This window comes from Rattus norvegicus, chromosome 13 (assembly GCF_036323735.1).
Source record: "Rattus norvegicus strain BN/NHsdMcwi chromosome 13, GRCr8, whole genome shotgun sequence".
NCBI classification, from domain to species: Eukaryota; Metazoa; Chordata; class Mammalia; order Rodentia; family Muridae; genus Rattus; species Rattus norvegicus.
Genome location: NC_086031.1, coordinates 51,968,564 through 51,983,913, shown reverse-complemented (window position 1 = coordinate 51,983,913; position 15,350 = coordinate 51,968,564). Strand labels below are relative to the sequence as shown.

The 15,350-nt window shown below is 38.4% G+C and overlaps 1 long non-coding RNA gene across 1 annotated transcript in view; it reads right to left on the bottom strand.

Annotated features, from left to right (window-relative positions):
* LOC108352541 (uncharacterized) overlaps positions 1-15,134 on the bottom strand; it is a 96,854-nt gene extending 81,720 nt beyond the window's left edge. The window contains exon 1 of the long non-coding RNA XR_005492483.2: positions 14,236-15,134. This is a non-coding gene — a long non-coding RNA (uncharacterized LOC108352541). The remainder of the gene's footprint in view (positions 1-14,235) is intronic.
* Positions 15,135-15,350: the final 216 nt, after the last annotated feature.

Here is a 15,350-nt window from a genome sequence, read left to right as displayed (position 1 = left end):
AAACACCACAGAAAAGCCGAATTACTTTACTGATTAATACTTCTGTATACTGATCTCCCTTGATATACACCATAATAAACTACGACCTATGACTATGACAATATACCACTCTTTTTTTTTATTAAGTTAGTTTTTTGACAATTTCTTCTGTATCTGCAATTCATTCTGGTTACTCTCCCCTCTCACCTCCCTCTCCTATCTCCTTCTGATGCCTGTCCCTTCCTTTCTCCCTCCCTGTCCCTTTCCCAGATGCACAACTCTTCATTTCATCGTATAACTAACTTGCTTTGACCATTGGATTGGGCCTACCTGTTGATGCCTGGGGTACACCAGGGGTACAAAAGTGATCGCAATGTCTGATTCTTTCTCTGTTTCTAAATGTACAGTTAATTTTTACAGCAGTTATATTTGTTCAAGGACCCTCTGTGATGGCTGCCCAGTCAACTTTCCTCACAGTTTTTCAGTGTTTTGTTTTTTTAATCTCCTTTGCCTACTCAACATGCTATATTCTGTACATCCATCTAGACTGATGTAATGTGTCTATCAGAAATGTTTACCAATCTTACACCTGTATTAGGTTTCTCTATAACTCATTCACAATAGCCCCGAGGTCCATCTCATAACTTATTCCATTCAAAGGAGTAGACTCGTTAAAATCCCTTCAAAAAGGCCAAGCTGAATCTAAGCACATGAATCAATCAAAAATATTGAACATTATATATATGTATATATATATGTATATATAAAATCCATGCTTATATTGTCTGAAAAATATTTTGACAATATTCTCTTTAGAGATTTCATGTAGATTTTATGAGTTAAAATATGTAACCAGGAATATAGAATTGTTAAAACTCTTGATTTCTTTTTAATTTTTTTCTAACAAATTTTGGTTTACTCAGAAATTTGACGAGACACATGAAACCTCCCTCGTGACTTACTAAGTGTTCAACTGGAAGCTTTAAGTCGTGAAACGGTAACTCAAATCAGCTTCTGCCTTGCAGAAAACAAATCAGTCTATGCTTGAACACTTTCCTTCTGAAAATTCTTGATTCCGGGTAATACAATGGGTGCACTGCAGAATCTTTAGTCGGTCCTGTGCCCTAATGATCATGTGTTTCTTTGCCAATGTTTACGGAATAGACCAATATTCTTTACATTTATGTGGTGTTTCATTTGTAAAAATCTGAAATTTGGAGACAGTCAGCTTATACATATGTACAATCCTTAATGGTCTGAAATGTCAAGAAAAGACATTCTCAAGACGCTTCTCTTTGAACATATACTGAATAGTTGAAATTCTTAAGGACAAGAAGAGGAATTAAGTAAGTCCTAGAATTACACAAAGAACATAAAATAATGTGGAGGGCGATTCTCAGAAGCACATAGGGTTATTGAGATGGGGACACTGGTCAGCAGACCATCATCAACGAGTTCTTGCTTTCTGTTGCTCTGACACTTGCTTTTGTTCTTAGAGCCTTGTTTTTACTATTAAACTCCTGTATTCTATCACTCTTACTATCACTGTCTCTCCACTTTTGTGTGCTCTGCTCATAAAGAGTGGCTTATTTTGTCTTTCCCTCAGTTGTAATTAACTTTAATGATATTTGAGGCAGATAGTCAGATTTGTCATGTTCCCTAGAAATTGCCCAAATCAATGCCAAGGACTTTGCGATTTTCTGGGGTAGGACACCGGAAGTGTGAGGGGCTGGGTATCCAACTTGAATCCTCTATACAAGTTTTATCTGCTTTTAGCCACTGAGCCATTGCTCTGCCCCTAGATTTTTGGGACAGCGTGGTTTGAGAAAGGATTTCTGTGTAACCCTGGCTGTCCTAGAACTCACTCTATTGCCCTGCTTGGCCATGAACTCAGAGATCTGTCTGCCTCCTTATCCAGAGAGATGAGGTAAAAGCATGTACCACTACCACCCGGCTCGGATTCAATTTTTTAGCCCTCTAGTAATCTCTTGAATTTTTGATAGAAAATAATGTTGCACCATTTCACCAGCTAAATCTCTTAAACACTGAATTTTCCCTTTAAGTGATCGACCTTAAAAAATATGAACCCTTCCTTTGACTAACAAATTGTTGTATTTTATGTACCCTTTAGTAAGCGTTGGTAGTTTCTAGTCCCATGCAGTTCTTTCTTTAGGTTAGCATTCCATTTAAAAATGTCTTGTAAGAGGATTAAACCTATACACTCAAAAGTGACAGAAGTAATGGGATTCAAGTCCAAATGAAACCATTAGCAATGTCTTGTGTTCATTTGAGTTTTTACAGAAGCCTTTCAATTTGCATCTGTTCCGTTTGTCAACTACTTTAGAAGTAGAGATAGTTTGGGCACACAAACAGATACAAGACATTTGTGGCTGTCAGATTTATGGCATGTTTTGAACGGTTGTTTGATTATCATTTCTTAAAGGAACAATTAAATCTTTTATATGGACCTCACTAGGAAAAGGATTTCAACATAGTTAAAACTTTTATATCTTGGGAATTACTGAAATGAATATTACAATCACTGTTTGAATCACTTGGTATAATTTTTTCCTCCATAGGTTACCGTTACTCAGGTGGCGGTCCTGATTCTGAAATTATTTCTATGTCTGACACCTGCAACTCTTAGTTCAAATCTCCGTGGCCATTCCCAGAGTGAAAAGGTCTTTGTTCATTGCCGTCGTAAACTGTGCAGCGCTACCTCGTGCACGGTATGAACTAACAATTTACGAGGCAAGCTGTTCACAAACAAGGATCTTGAGCAAGTTCGCATTAAAAAATTCATAGTGTAAACTTGGCAAAGTTCTCATCATTCACTCAAGGATTAGCTTCCCTGTAATGGAAATAGTGCCAATGCCTAATTAAAACCTAGTAAATTTCATAATACATTGAAGATATCTATTCTTCCTATTACCATCTAAGTCAGCACCTGGGAATCCCTGGGTCAAACCATGACCTCCCAATGATAGTTCAGCGCTATCCCTCGTTGCTATGCTACTGAGTATTCCCAGATGATCAGAGAATCTTTGAGAGCTATTCCTACTCAACACAATCTTTACCTGTGAGTGGCAAGGTTTCCTCACTCCCCTTGCTTTATCCATGACATGTATTATCAGAATTATTTGACCTGTTCAACTACGAAATTTTCACAGACTACGCTTATCCTCAGAAGACACACACAGCCCAGTGGCATTTTTTAAGAGCAAAATAAATGAAAGCAGATAATGCTATATAAATGTGAGTCTGTATTTTAAAAGGATGGAACACTTGTATAACGTATAGATTATTCCAAGAGCTCAGAAATCATCAGACAGTGGGAGTTCTAGCTGTACTGGCATAGAGATTTGTAAACATCTTGGAGACGTAGCTCAGTCTTTGACAGTCACTGATTGGAACCAGAGCTCCTAGAGAATCATTACACCATCCAGAGCCATAGAGAGTCATAGCATTTCCAAAGGAGCAACCTTTCTTGGTCCTTATGCAAGGTGCTTCATAGTCGTTGAACAAGCATAATGAGAAGCAGACAGGAGGATTTTGAAAGACTAGTAATGAATTGACCAGGGTTCTGGGAAAACAGCAATGAAAATGGCCAAGGGTGTGACACTGACTATGTAATTACCTGCAGTGGAAGAGTACTGGCAGCTAATGACTATAAGTAGCCAAAGATAACAAAGAAAGACCTCATTGCAATGATATTGTATACATTTGTAAGTCTTGGGATAAAATAAATAAGATAAGAGCTGATTTCCACAGTCTTTAATGTACTCTATCAAAAAATGTGACGTGTAAATAAGTGGTTTTGTCTACAAAATATATCTAAAAATAATCTAACATCTGCTGTGCATCAATCATACGTTGTTAGAAGGGGCATGGTATTATCCTATATTTCTAGCATAAATAAAATCAGTGATTATATTTTACTGGAGCTTGTGGTAAACTCTGAATAGAAGATAATAAAGAATGGAGCCCTTCATATCTCTTATTCTCTTCACTGGGTCATGTGAGGCCATTGTCTTGAGTCAATGTTTATTACTGGATACTAATTACCCAATGTTGGGATAGCAGGCAGCTTCTAAATGGACGACGAGTGCAGTCTGCATGAATACCCACCTTAAGTATCTGAGTCAGTACCTCAGTCTTTTCCAATTAAATGGTAAGCTACTTGGCTTAAGTTGTAAATTACTACAGATGTGTTCTCATATACTGTTTCGCAAGTAGTTTACTTACTAAGGAATCTTCAAAAGAAAACAATTCATCTTACCTATGCGTATTAACGTCTTTTTTTCTTAGATTTTTGTGTAAGAGAAGACATTAAGTGATGGAGGAGGTCTATGCTCTAATGGCTAGGTGCGGAAAGATCCCTGGTAAGTCTGTGTCAGAATGTACCACCATGTGGTTATTGCAAATCTCCGACAACACATACATATAGGAAACTTTTTCAGAAATGCATTCTTTTCTTTTCTCAAAGGTCGGCACGCCACTCAAAATGAAGAAACAAACAAAAAAAAATAATGACATGACACTATTTACTGAGTTTCCTTCCCATGTCAAGCTCAGCACAGTTCTAAGAATTTCTCAGAATATTTTAAAACCAAGCATCCTTACAAACGGCTCAGAGAGTGAGAAAGGTGAATGCGTCGATGTACGGAGATGACTCTAACACAGGTTCTTTATAAAAGCAGGGGGAGGTGAGAAACAGGATGCTAAAGCATGACGTCATCGCCTTGTGACCCACTCCTCGTGCCACATGAGTTGTAAAGGACTGGCCTGTAAAGGCTCCACAGAAAGGGGAGCTAGGTGTCGGCTTTCTCCGTGTCTGCCACCCAAGTTAGTGGAGGATGAAGAAAACTCTTTCAATGTCTTACCACAACAGTCACCAAGTTATATACGTAAAAGGTTTAATTGCAGTAATTTTGCCCCTTCCCCCTCCTTTAAAGTGGGCTAACTGGGAATTTTACATTTGACATCTCATTTTTTTTTAACAGTCTCTGACGTAGAACTGATCAAACTGTGTCAATGCAGATAAGAAAGATGAACAACCAACTAGAGGAAAGGCCTCTATTCCGCAGCCAGAGGAGAATCTGTGTGTTTGGTTTTCCCTAATTGTTTGGAATAAGTAAAACAAAATACTGAAAATTATACATCTTTGAAGTAGAAACATGAATCTAAATATTATTTTGCCATTAATTTCCTGTGTAATTTGAAATACTTTAAAATTAAAATGAAGTTTCATCTATATTTTTCTAACCATAAGAAACATTTGCATATTTAAAGTCATGTATTTTGTCAAAAATCAGAGATTCAATTTTCCTTAAAATTAAAAAATGTATTTAAAATTAGTGAACTAAAATCATATAGAGTATATGATCTATATTTAGAATGTCGCCTGCCAAATACTTTTTTCAGAAAAGTAAAACAATATTCTAAATCTTTTTAATATGGTTTTAAATATCCGTCTAATCTCTCTCTCTCTCTCTCTCTCTCTCTCTCTCTCTCTCTCTCTCTCTCTCTCTCTCTCTGTTCCATGGTTGAGTTTTGGGGTATCTCATGCTTCATACATGCAATCATGCATTAGATTTTGGATGTGTAAATCTGTCTGTTTCTCATAAACGATCAACACTTATCAAATGTGATATAAATCCATAAATGTAATTTATAAAATCTTATAGCTAAAAGTTTCCAACATACCAACATGCTATTGTTTTGGGTTTTTTAATCTCTCTTTTAGTTGCATGTTATAAAATAAAATTAGTCTTTTAAGAGTAGTCAATGTAAGAGTATGCTTAGGGTATGCATAACTTTAAAAGAAATACCTATACAAAAATATCTGTACTCCCTTCCAAGAGACATGGTTTGGGTAGAAGTAGCCATTTTAGATATTCTTACAGAAATATTACAGTTATACCGCAGTAATGTATTTTAGGTTCAAGTTATACTTGAGCAGCCTCAGTTATAGCTTAAAGAACAGCCATGCTCACTGCTTATTAATTACAAAGGAAGTGGGTCTGAGTTTACAGAGCTTTGAAGAATGCTCCCATAACAACTACTGGGTTCTTCTTAACATTCAACATATTTTGCTCATTCAGGAATGGACGTTTGCTCAGAGTGCCTAAGAATGGGCAAGCACTTCACAAATGTTGCACCTGGAACCAAGAGGAGTGAAGAGGGCAAAGGTCAGAACCAGGCTTTAATAAGCATTGACTAAACAGACCTTAGACTGAGTGAAAAGTCCAGACGCCCCCTGCAGCGTCATCTTACTTCTGATTTTACTCTTTTCAACATGGAGTATAATCCATAAATACAGCCAAATCGCTGGCAGCTTAGCCTCTGGTTTTAGTTTAGTTTTTATCTTCCAGAGACTCCCCCTCACCCCGCCTCTTTGCAAAGATTTAAAAATTTAACCCTTTGTATCCCCTCCCCATTAACCAATAAATGTCACTGTTAGCTTACATCTGTAACTCTTTCCAGAACAAGAGGCACCTTAAGTGTTTTCTAAGCACAGTGCTGGCTGGGGGATTCCTTTTTGCCTAAAACGTTTGAATAATATTCTGGTAAACGATTAAATGGATCAAGACAATCAAACCACAGAATCAGCAAAAAAAAAGGGGGGGGGAGTGTGTCTTTTACACATCTTCTCCTGTGGTAGATTTAAATGAACACTTCAAATGTTAAAAGGACTTGTTTTTCTCCCACTTACTACCACATAGAAGTTAAATTTCCATAGGAGTTTCTATATGTGCACATGAGTGCTGAAAACGTCCAAATGTTGAGACCCTTACAACTTCAGGTCAGGTGACACAGCTTGTCCTGATAATTCTGTTGGCTTCATCTCCTGGTTGCTTGCCTTATTGTCTCTCCTTTAACCTTTATTTGCAAAATAAGAAATTCTACTTCTTTTAAACAGTGATTTTCCTCCAGGAAATATACTTACTGGAGGGGAGAACACAAGAATGAACTGGGCATCCATCTTGAGCTTATTAAACGAGAGAACCCTTCCACTTGGAGGTGGGCTTACTGCGTGAGCTAGACGTGAGAGGCACAGAGGCCAATTCGGTGGCTTGTTATTTACGACATTTCAGATTGTCAGAATGCCAGAGACATCTGCACGAGCCCCTATATTTATCCTCACATCTATTCATATAGCACCACTTCCTTTACAGCAAAGGATATAAAATTACGCCTCTCAATGCAGGATGACGCAAACCGTCACTGAGGACTAACGGCTGGGTGCACAGCACCCTGGATGGGAGGCAGCGACTATACAGGGGAGGTTAAGCTGCAGAAGGCTCCTAAACTGGAAAACCAGTACAAAGAGTGACCAGGGAGAGCTGAAAGGGGACCTGGGTTTCCCATGGCTCTCTACCACAGAGTCATTCCCACAGTCTCACAGGACAGGAAAGAGACCATAGTGAGGGCAGACATTTTGCACAGCTGCAAAGGTTCCATAACTCTCCGTCATTTATCCTGGATTTTCTTTCTTTTTTTTTTTTCAGAGCTGGGGACCGAACCCAGGGCCTTGCGCTTCCTAGGCAAGCGCTCTACCGCTGAGCTAAATCCCCAACCCCTTCTTTTTTTTTTAACCAAAATGAAACTTAGGATCCATGAAGCGGAATTAGAGTGGGAATCTCAACCACAAACCTACAAAAATAAAAAGTGCTAACACTCACTTAGCTTAAGGAGATGTAGAACTATTGTTGAATTAAACACTTTTGATCAGCCTTGACCCCACAGAATCAAGACCTGATTAGTAGCCAGTGATACTACAGAAAAGGAGAAAAATGGAAGTAATTAGAGTCATCATCCTTGTTTGCATCTGTATCTTTATTATTTAGTATGAATGATGAAAATTTTCAATACCGATTTAATTTAATCACACCCATAATCCCATTCTCCACTATTTGCTATAGCCTGGCTGTGATTCATGATTAAATAAACTCTGTGGTTCTAAAGGTAAAGATATGCTGTAGCTGTTAATAAATTAAAATCTTAGGTGGTACTTCGCTGTCATTTTTATTGTTAGTTCATAGTTTTGATCCCTTAAGATCTTTTACATCGTCCTATAGGATAAGACAGAACTGGGTAAATTAGAGCATTAAACTTACATTTGTAATTGGTTTTTCCAATTTTAAGTCATTAAGAAAAATATTTAATACGAGAATGGCAGTAACTCACATGCCAAAGGACACGATTACAGTCCTCAGTCCAATGCATGGAGGCACAAGTTGACTCACAGGAAGTTAAGATAACCGAACGCTAATTTCCCCAAGGTATGTGAAGAATTGACTCCATGTATGAGTGACTTAGAGCACAGCCTTCAGAACTGCAAATTCCATGGGTGGTCCACCTTGGTATTTGTATAATTTTGATGCAAAACATTTCATGAACGTTACCATTCACTGGGTGCATTTTTTCAAGCATTTGCATGAACGTGGCTTTTGATAAAGCATCTCTTTTGGGGCAGTCAATATATTTGTTACATACTAGGTTGTACCCCAATAATGAGCATGACCTTGAACCCAGGGTCTGCACTGCTGTAAAGCCTCTTCAGGATTTTTCAGTGCACCAATAACTGATATTTATTTTCTAAATTCCTATCTGTCTTTAAAATGTGCACCTTGAGTTCAACTTTACTTCTAAGTTTTTCTATCAAAATAATGCCAGTATCTCATGGGATTGCCATTCCAAAAATGTTCTTCTTAGAACAGAGTTCTTTTAACTGCAAAAAATAAATATAAAGAAAATGATTTGAGCCAAGAATTTATCCAAAAGAGGGTCTGAGTATAGCTCAGTGGTCGAATGTGTGCTTAGCACGTATTAGGCCTTGGGTTCAAATCTCAGTACCGCCACATCCCTAAAATGAACAACAAAAAATTTAGGGGTGCCTACTAAAGTATATATCCACTTTCAAAGCATATATAACTAACTGAACTATATATTATATTTACATATAATATATATAATTCACTGAACTATATATTACGCATATACATACATATATATCTCATCTTCTATTTCCAGTATAATTGCTAGTAAAAGTATGAATAAACTTCAAGGAAAATATTTTTCATTAGTTAGCATTCATATACAATATATGAACAATCCTGATAATTAATATTTCCATAAAAATTTAAAATGCATAGATATATATATACATATATATGATGAAATGATTTACTTAAGCAATGAGGAAAATAAATATGACAGTCCATCTTTCTATCTCAATTCAACTGTTATGCTACTATTTTAGGGCACTTTTTAAAAAACGAAGCTATGTAAGTGCATAACAATTTTTGATTTTTATGATTAAATGAGAAAATCAGATCAAGCAACTAATTCTCACTAAAGAATAATAGTGCAGTTATTTTAATGTTAAACATTTTCAATATTTTCAGCTAGTTTGGGTTGGCTAGCAAGGGTAAAATACAAAGGCAGAGCTGAGGCAGAGAGACTTACAATGCCTCCAGTGATTTCTGTCCCGGCCCTTCCTCTGCACATGGTCAATTAGAATTGAAAATCCTGCGCTGATTTCATTCGCTGGAATTTTTAAGCAGGTCAGGAAGAAAGATGTTATTGAAAGGAAGAGTCTCATCTAAATAAGAAAGGAGCGTGTGGCCATCTGGTCTTAGCTATACGCTATACTATAAAAAGTTATTTCGGCTGAACTAAGGGTTGGTGTTTTTAAAAGATGTGCCAAAAATCAACCCAAAATCCATTTATAGTAAAAAAAAAATAGGTATATAGACATATATACCCTAAATGTTTCTTTTTAAACCCCCAAATATGCATTTGGTTCAGTTCCTATCTGTGATTCATGAGATGGTGTGACCCAGCGTCTCCCTGAGCCTGAGTAGGTTGCAAGCAGAGGGTCAGTCAATCACTTTCCAAACTCTCTCTGCCTTCACAGGGCATCTAACAAAACAGTGGCTCTTTTGTAAGTCATAAAAATAACTTTGATAGCCTTCATTCAAATTAATTTTGAGTTCAGCATGCGTCCAGACTGAGAGAAGAAAATTTGGAGCATAAAGCAGCAGAACCAGTTCCCCTTCTTAGCCATTGCAACTAGACTTTCCTTGCACTCTCTGAACACCGCTGGGACATCTGTGCACAATAATCTCAGGCCTTCAGACTACAGGGGAAGCTTAAAAATACACCACTGTTCTCTTCATGAAGAGATTATGACCTCTAGACTTTTAGGAATCAACCGTGTACTCAGAAACACAATCTGGTTCTGTAGTAATTTTTGTTCTCTTCTTCAAATTTGGATTGACGTTTTTGAGTTATGAAAGTAGTGTGTGTGTGTGTGTGTGTGTGTGTGTGTGTGTGTGTGTGTGTGTGGTATTCGTAATAATAATTATCTCACCAATAAACTAATTTATTCAATACCTGAGCACGATTCTCACTTAGAATAATCACAACCAGTGGATCTTGCTACCCAAATGTTCATTGTATTAAAGTACAGTCATACTCTCCAACATTTCAGACACTCTTATATAATAACAAAAATAAACTGTGACTGCAAGCCTATATTCTAATGTATATGTTGAATATAATCCGCACATGGTCAGCTGATACCAAGGAGCACAGCCAGCACAATCTTCAACAAAAAGACAGTAAGAATATTCTGTGATAACCAAGACTTCTGGTGTATCCCTGACAGGAAAGAGCACTGGTTGTTTTCTGTTTGGGTACATTCATCTCCTGTTTGTTCTGCCATGTCCAATAGACCATTACCATTGTATAAGGAGAAGAAACTATAGAAAATTGTTCCCTCGTAGTTATGATCTGAAACAGCATTTGTTCTTGAATGGGCCTCACGTAGTCCAACTATTTCAATCAAGTCCATTATCTTCTTGTCTTTGAAAGATGCCTTTCTAGTAACCTGTGTCCCCAGAGGGCAATGTCAGCTCTGGCTTTCAGAATGTAGGGTGGAATCAAAAACAGTTTGTTCCTTTTCTCTCTTGGATAAAGAAATTAAATTATGTCTCACCAAGTCAGAACCTCAGCGTGCGTTGGACGGGATTGTTTACATAAAAAAATAGAAAGTCATACCTCAGAAAAAGTTATTTACTTGTTTACGGTAGAGTGTTGCATCACAGAAATACCAGTCAACATGGATAGATTATTTTTGTAAGTACAAAATGTGTCAATTCTTCAACTGCATGTTTTTCTGGGCAATAATCAAATGAAACAATAATTTTTTATTCTCTTGCTTTCAGACAATCACATATTAACATTGGCAGGTAAATCTGTTGTGCTGGTCCTTCAGTTCACAGGCACGTGCTTTGGAAATCTTTTCTAAATTAGAAGTACAAAGAATGAATTTTGAAGCTTACAAAAACTGTATATCAAATGCCGGACATGTCTGAGCTAGCAAATATATCATCATTCCTATATTATTAATAAGTTACATATCAAAACTTGATAGCTAAGGTGTAGGATGTCCGTAGAATTTTTCTCCATGCCTGTCTCAAATTCAGTCATCTTGTGCGGTAACAGTAACCTTTCTTCCCGTTGATACAAGAAAAATAAAATAATATAATACGCATAATATAAAGATCTGAGCACTTGTTTGGTGAGTGACTTTTTAGGAATGACCCACAAAGTAGAAATGAAAAATACTTAGTGAACTCCTGCACAAACACTAAATCCAAGTTTTCATCTAACCCAGATACATGCTCACAAAGGCACAAGAATGGGCATCACTTCAAAACCATTTGTATAAATGATTCTTTCCTTGAGAAATTTTAATAGTAAAAATCATTTAAAATTAATAGCAAAGGACAAATACCAATTCTTAATGGCTATTACTTTTGTAAAATTTTGAGGCAAATTATTTTAAAACGCCTTTCATTTCATCTATTCATATTGAAATTCAGCCACCTCTGACATGTGCAATCAACATATTAATAAGGCATCCTAGGACCACAGAACTCTGACTGACTACATATATCATGATAAGCACACACATACTGCCCCATAAACACATCTTAAAGACAGAGAGATAGTTCCGAATAAAAGACTGCTTTCCTGTGGGTGTTGGTTAACCCGCAAACACTTGAACTTCCTATGGGCACACACCCAGCAGACGCTGGCGTCTAGGTGATTGAAAATGTTGCCCACAAAGGCGAAATTTTATCTGTGATGACATCACCAACTAACCTGGGTTCGTTGTGATAGAGTGGTGTGTTTTTCTAGCTGATGTGTGCATCTTAAGTGTGTGTGAGAGAGAGAATGAGAAAAAGACACAGAGGCAAACAGAACGATGCTCACAGAACGGCAGCCCCAGAAACCCTCTGCAGCCCTCAACGAGGCTTGTAAGAACCTTCCCACAGCCCTCTGACTTTTCCCCCCCTCGATCTTAAATAGCTTAAGTTTGTTCAAAAATGCGTTCCCTCCACCAGCGAATTCGGTTTCTTTTAGTTAACACACTGTGAATCCTCAAATATTCTGCCAGGATCCGTGGAGATGGGATTTCCACACCAAATGAGGCGTGTGCTTCTACGCGAAATGGTGCAGGAGTTGCAGGGTCCCTGGAGACCTGCCTTCGAGTGCTTGAGACATTTTGGTTTCAGAGGTAATGATAGGGTTAAAAATTGAGTCTGTCTAGGGTAGGAGAAAGGGGATATTGTTGTCTTTAATCTTTCCGCAGTATGTGTACGACTTCCATCCCGGATCTGCACATAGTGGTGGAAAAGGCTCGGCATGCATTGCGTGCAAGCTCCTTGATTGTAGAAGGGGGGTGGGGGGGACCTGGCTGGAGTCCAGACAGGCTGGAGCTCTGTTGATCATTATGTCTAGCCTTCAGGTGTCTCCGCGCACAGTGGGCGGCAGTGGGGGAGGTGTAGATAACAGGAGAGAGCAGACAAAGAAAAACTGGTGTATTTTTAAAAGATTATGTGAAATTTCGTGCTCGAGCCTCCCTTAAAAAAAATGATTCCTAGCGTCTTGGACTTTTATAATTACAGCACAGGCTCAGCTCTGGCACCTCTCTAAGCCATAATTAGTTATGTCTGGAGCCTCTGAATAATTCCTTTCAATAATTGATGGAGTTAATATTCTCTTTTAAGAACGGGGAGGGCAGCGTGTTCTTATAAACTCTCTTTCTGTCAGCGTCTTTGTTGTTCGGAATCCTCATCAGTCATAATCACACTGACCTGATGTGCAGTTTCATTTCTTATGAGACTAAACATAACTTTTTAAGGATTTGGATGATTCTCGAAGGAAAGACATAATGCACCGCTTACCCTAGCTGACTGTGAAAAGGAAGCAGTAACTGGAACAATTTCTACCATTTGTTTCCAATTATTGTATAAATGTAAAAAAAAATGCTGCTTTGAATGTCACTTCTGTTTAAAACTCCACAGGGGGTAAACAATCTTACCAGAAATACAACTTAGATGTTAGCTATAACCTTGCCTCCTCCAGCAGGAAGGCATTCTAAATTATTTTATTCTTTGAGGAGTCTTCTATGAAGAAGCTTCGGCATGCTTCCTCCCCACCCCCCCCCACATCCTCACCCCACCCTATTAGGAATTTAAAAAAAAAATCTTTATATGGAGGCCTGGCTCCTAAGACAGAAAGCTGTCTTTTCCTTCTCCACACTGGCCACTTTCAGCTGCCGTCACTCGTGCCGGGGACCTCTTTTCACATTTTGTGGGCAAAACACAAAACCCAGTTCAGTCTCTGTCATTATGGTAAAATTTAAAACACTTCAAAAATGAATCAAAAGAAAGCCCTGGCTTGAAGCCATTGTTCAGATTTAAGAGCTATTTTGCCTCCAAGTGTCTTTAGCCGTCTTTCATAGCTAATTATAATAACTGTCAGATGTCTGGAAAGTGTGGGGTGCCCTAGTCTGTGGAGTCAGCAAAGTTTGTCTTTTATTTTTCCTGGGGACAAATCAAATCTGATTAGACATAAAGAGCAAAAAGAAGGGAACTAAGTACATATGTGTGTGCCTTCATTTTTTTTTTCTCCCTATGAACAAAGCAGCATGCTCGAGCAGTGTCCCAGTGCGGAGCCTCCTACAGCTACTCTTCAGAAAGCCTGACTTTTCTTTTTAATTCTTTATCTTTCACAGAAGAAGGCACGCAACAAATGCTCCCGGTGTAGCTTCCCTGCCCTTTGGCTACCTTTCAAACTGCACCTAAAAGGATTCCCTGGCAAATCCTCGAGTATTTTGTGCTTCTGGCAGAAAACTATTTCAATCAGCCCACTTGACGGAAAGAAATGCATACTTACAATTTTCAAATGCTGCTTCTTGCTCTAGTTCCTTGTCCCTGCGGGCGAGGCGAGGCGAGGCAGAGGCTTCTGTCTCGGACAAACTGCGGTGCAGGTGCAGAATCTTGTTTGCATGCCCAGGAAGGGAGGAGAAGCATTTCCTAAAGTCCCTCGGAACTCGGCCACTTGTGCTCAGGGATCCCTGCTCCACCGTACTATCTGCAGTTCTGAATTGAACTAAATTAGAGCCCATGCGAAAGGCAGGGACAGGCAGTCATGTGAGAGACACGCAGCCATCCTATTGGCCACAGAACCATAGCTTAGGCATTCTGCCTTTTCTACTATTGGTGAAGAGTTAAAACTGAAAGCATCTAGATCCTCCTCTCCTGCCTATTTGTCCTTTATGTGTGGAAGAATGACTGTAGGATTTCACAGTGACAGAATCAGTTAGGAGCCACTAAAGTCACCTCCCAGAGACCGTGGGAGGGGGTGGGAAGCTCAGCTTTTGCAAGATCCACACCCCCACCCCTTTTCATTCCCTTGACCTGCAATCTTGTGTGTGATTTGCCTTCAAGAAAAATGTAGTTGTTGTGGCTTTTCCCTCAGCTCCAGTGATGATAGAAATAAATTATCATTGCATGCCTTTGCAGAATGTGTCAGGTTGAGGAGCACAGGATCAAGGTCTTCCAATGATAAGTTTTCTGATTTTATTTTGAAAACTAAGAAAGCTTTAGTGCCGTTCTAAACCAACATACTGAATTATTCATTAGTGACACCAGCAACAGAATTAAGGTTTTTGAGTCCTTAGTTCATTTTGGAGAAAACCAAGGGGAAAGTAACGCTAGAAAATATCAAAAAGCAAAATGCCAGAGAAGTTAAATCAGGAACTCTAAGTCCTTTAATGAGGAGGAGGAAATACATTCTTCTCACTCAAATCCCATCTTTAATTACCTCTTTAAGCAACACGAAATGTCCATAAAACTTGGAAACAGACTGTATTTTCCAGTTATTCGGGGAATATTTGCACACCAGGGTTCTTAAAACGCCTGAGCTGTTTGTCAAGACTTAAAGGTTAAGGTCCCGTAAAGATCATCAAATCCCACTCTCTCAGTACCAGCGCGCGCCCGACCAATAAT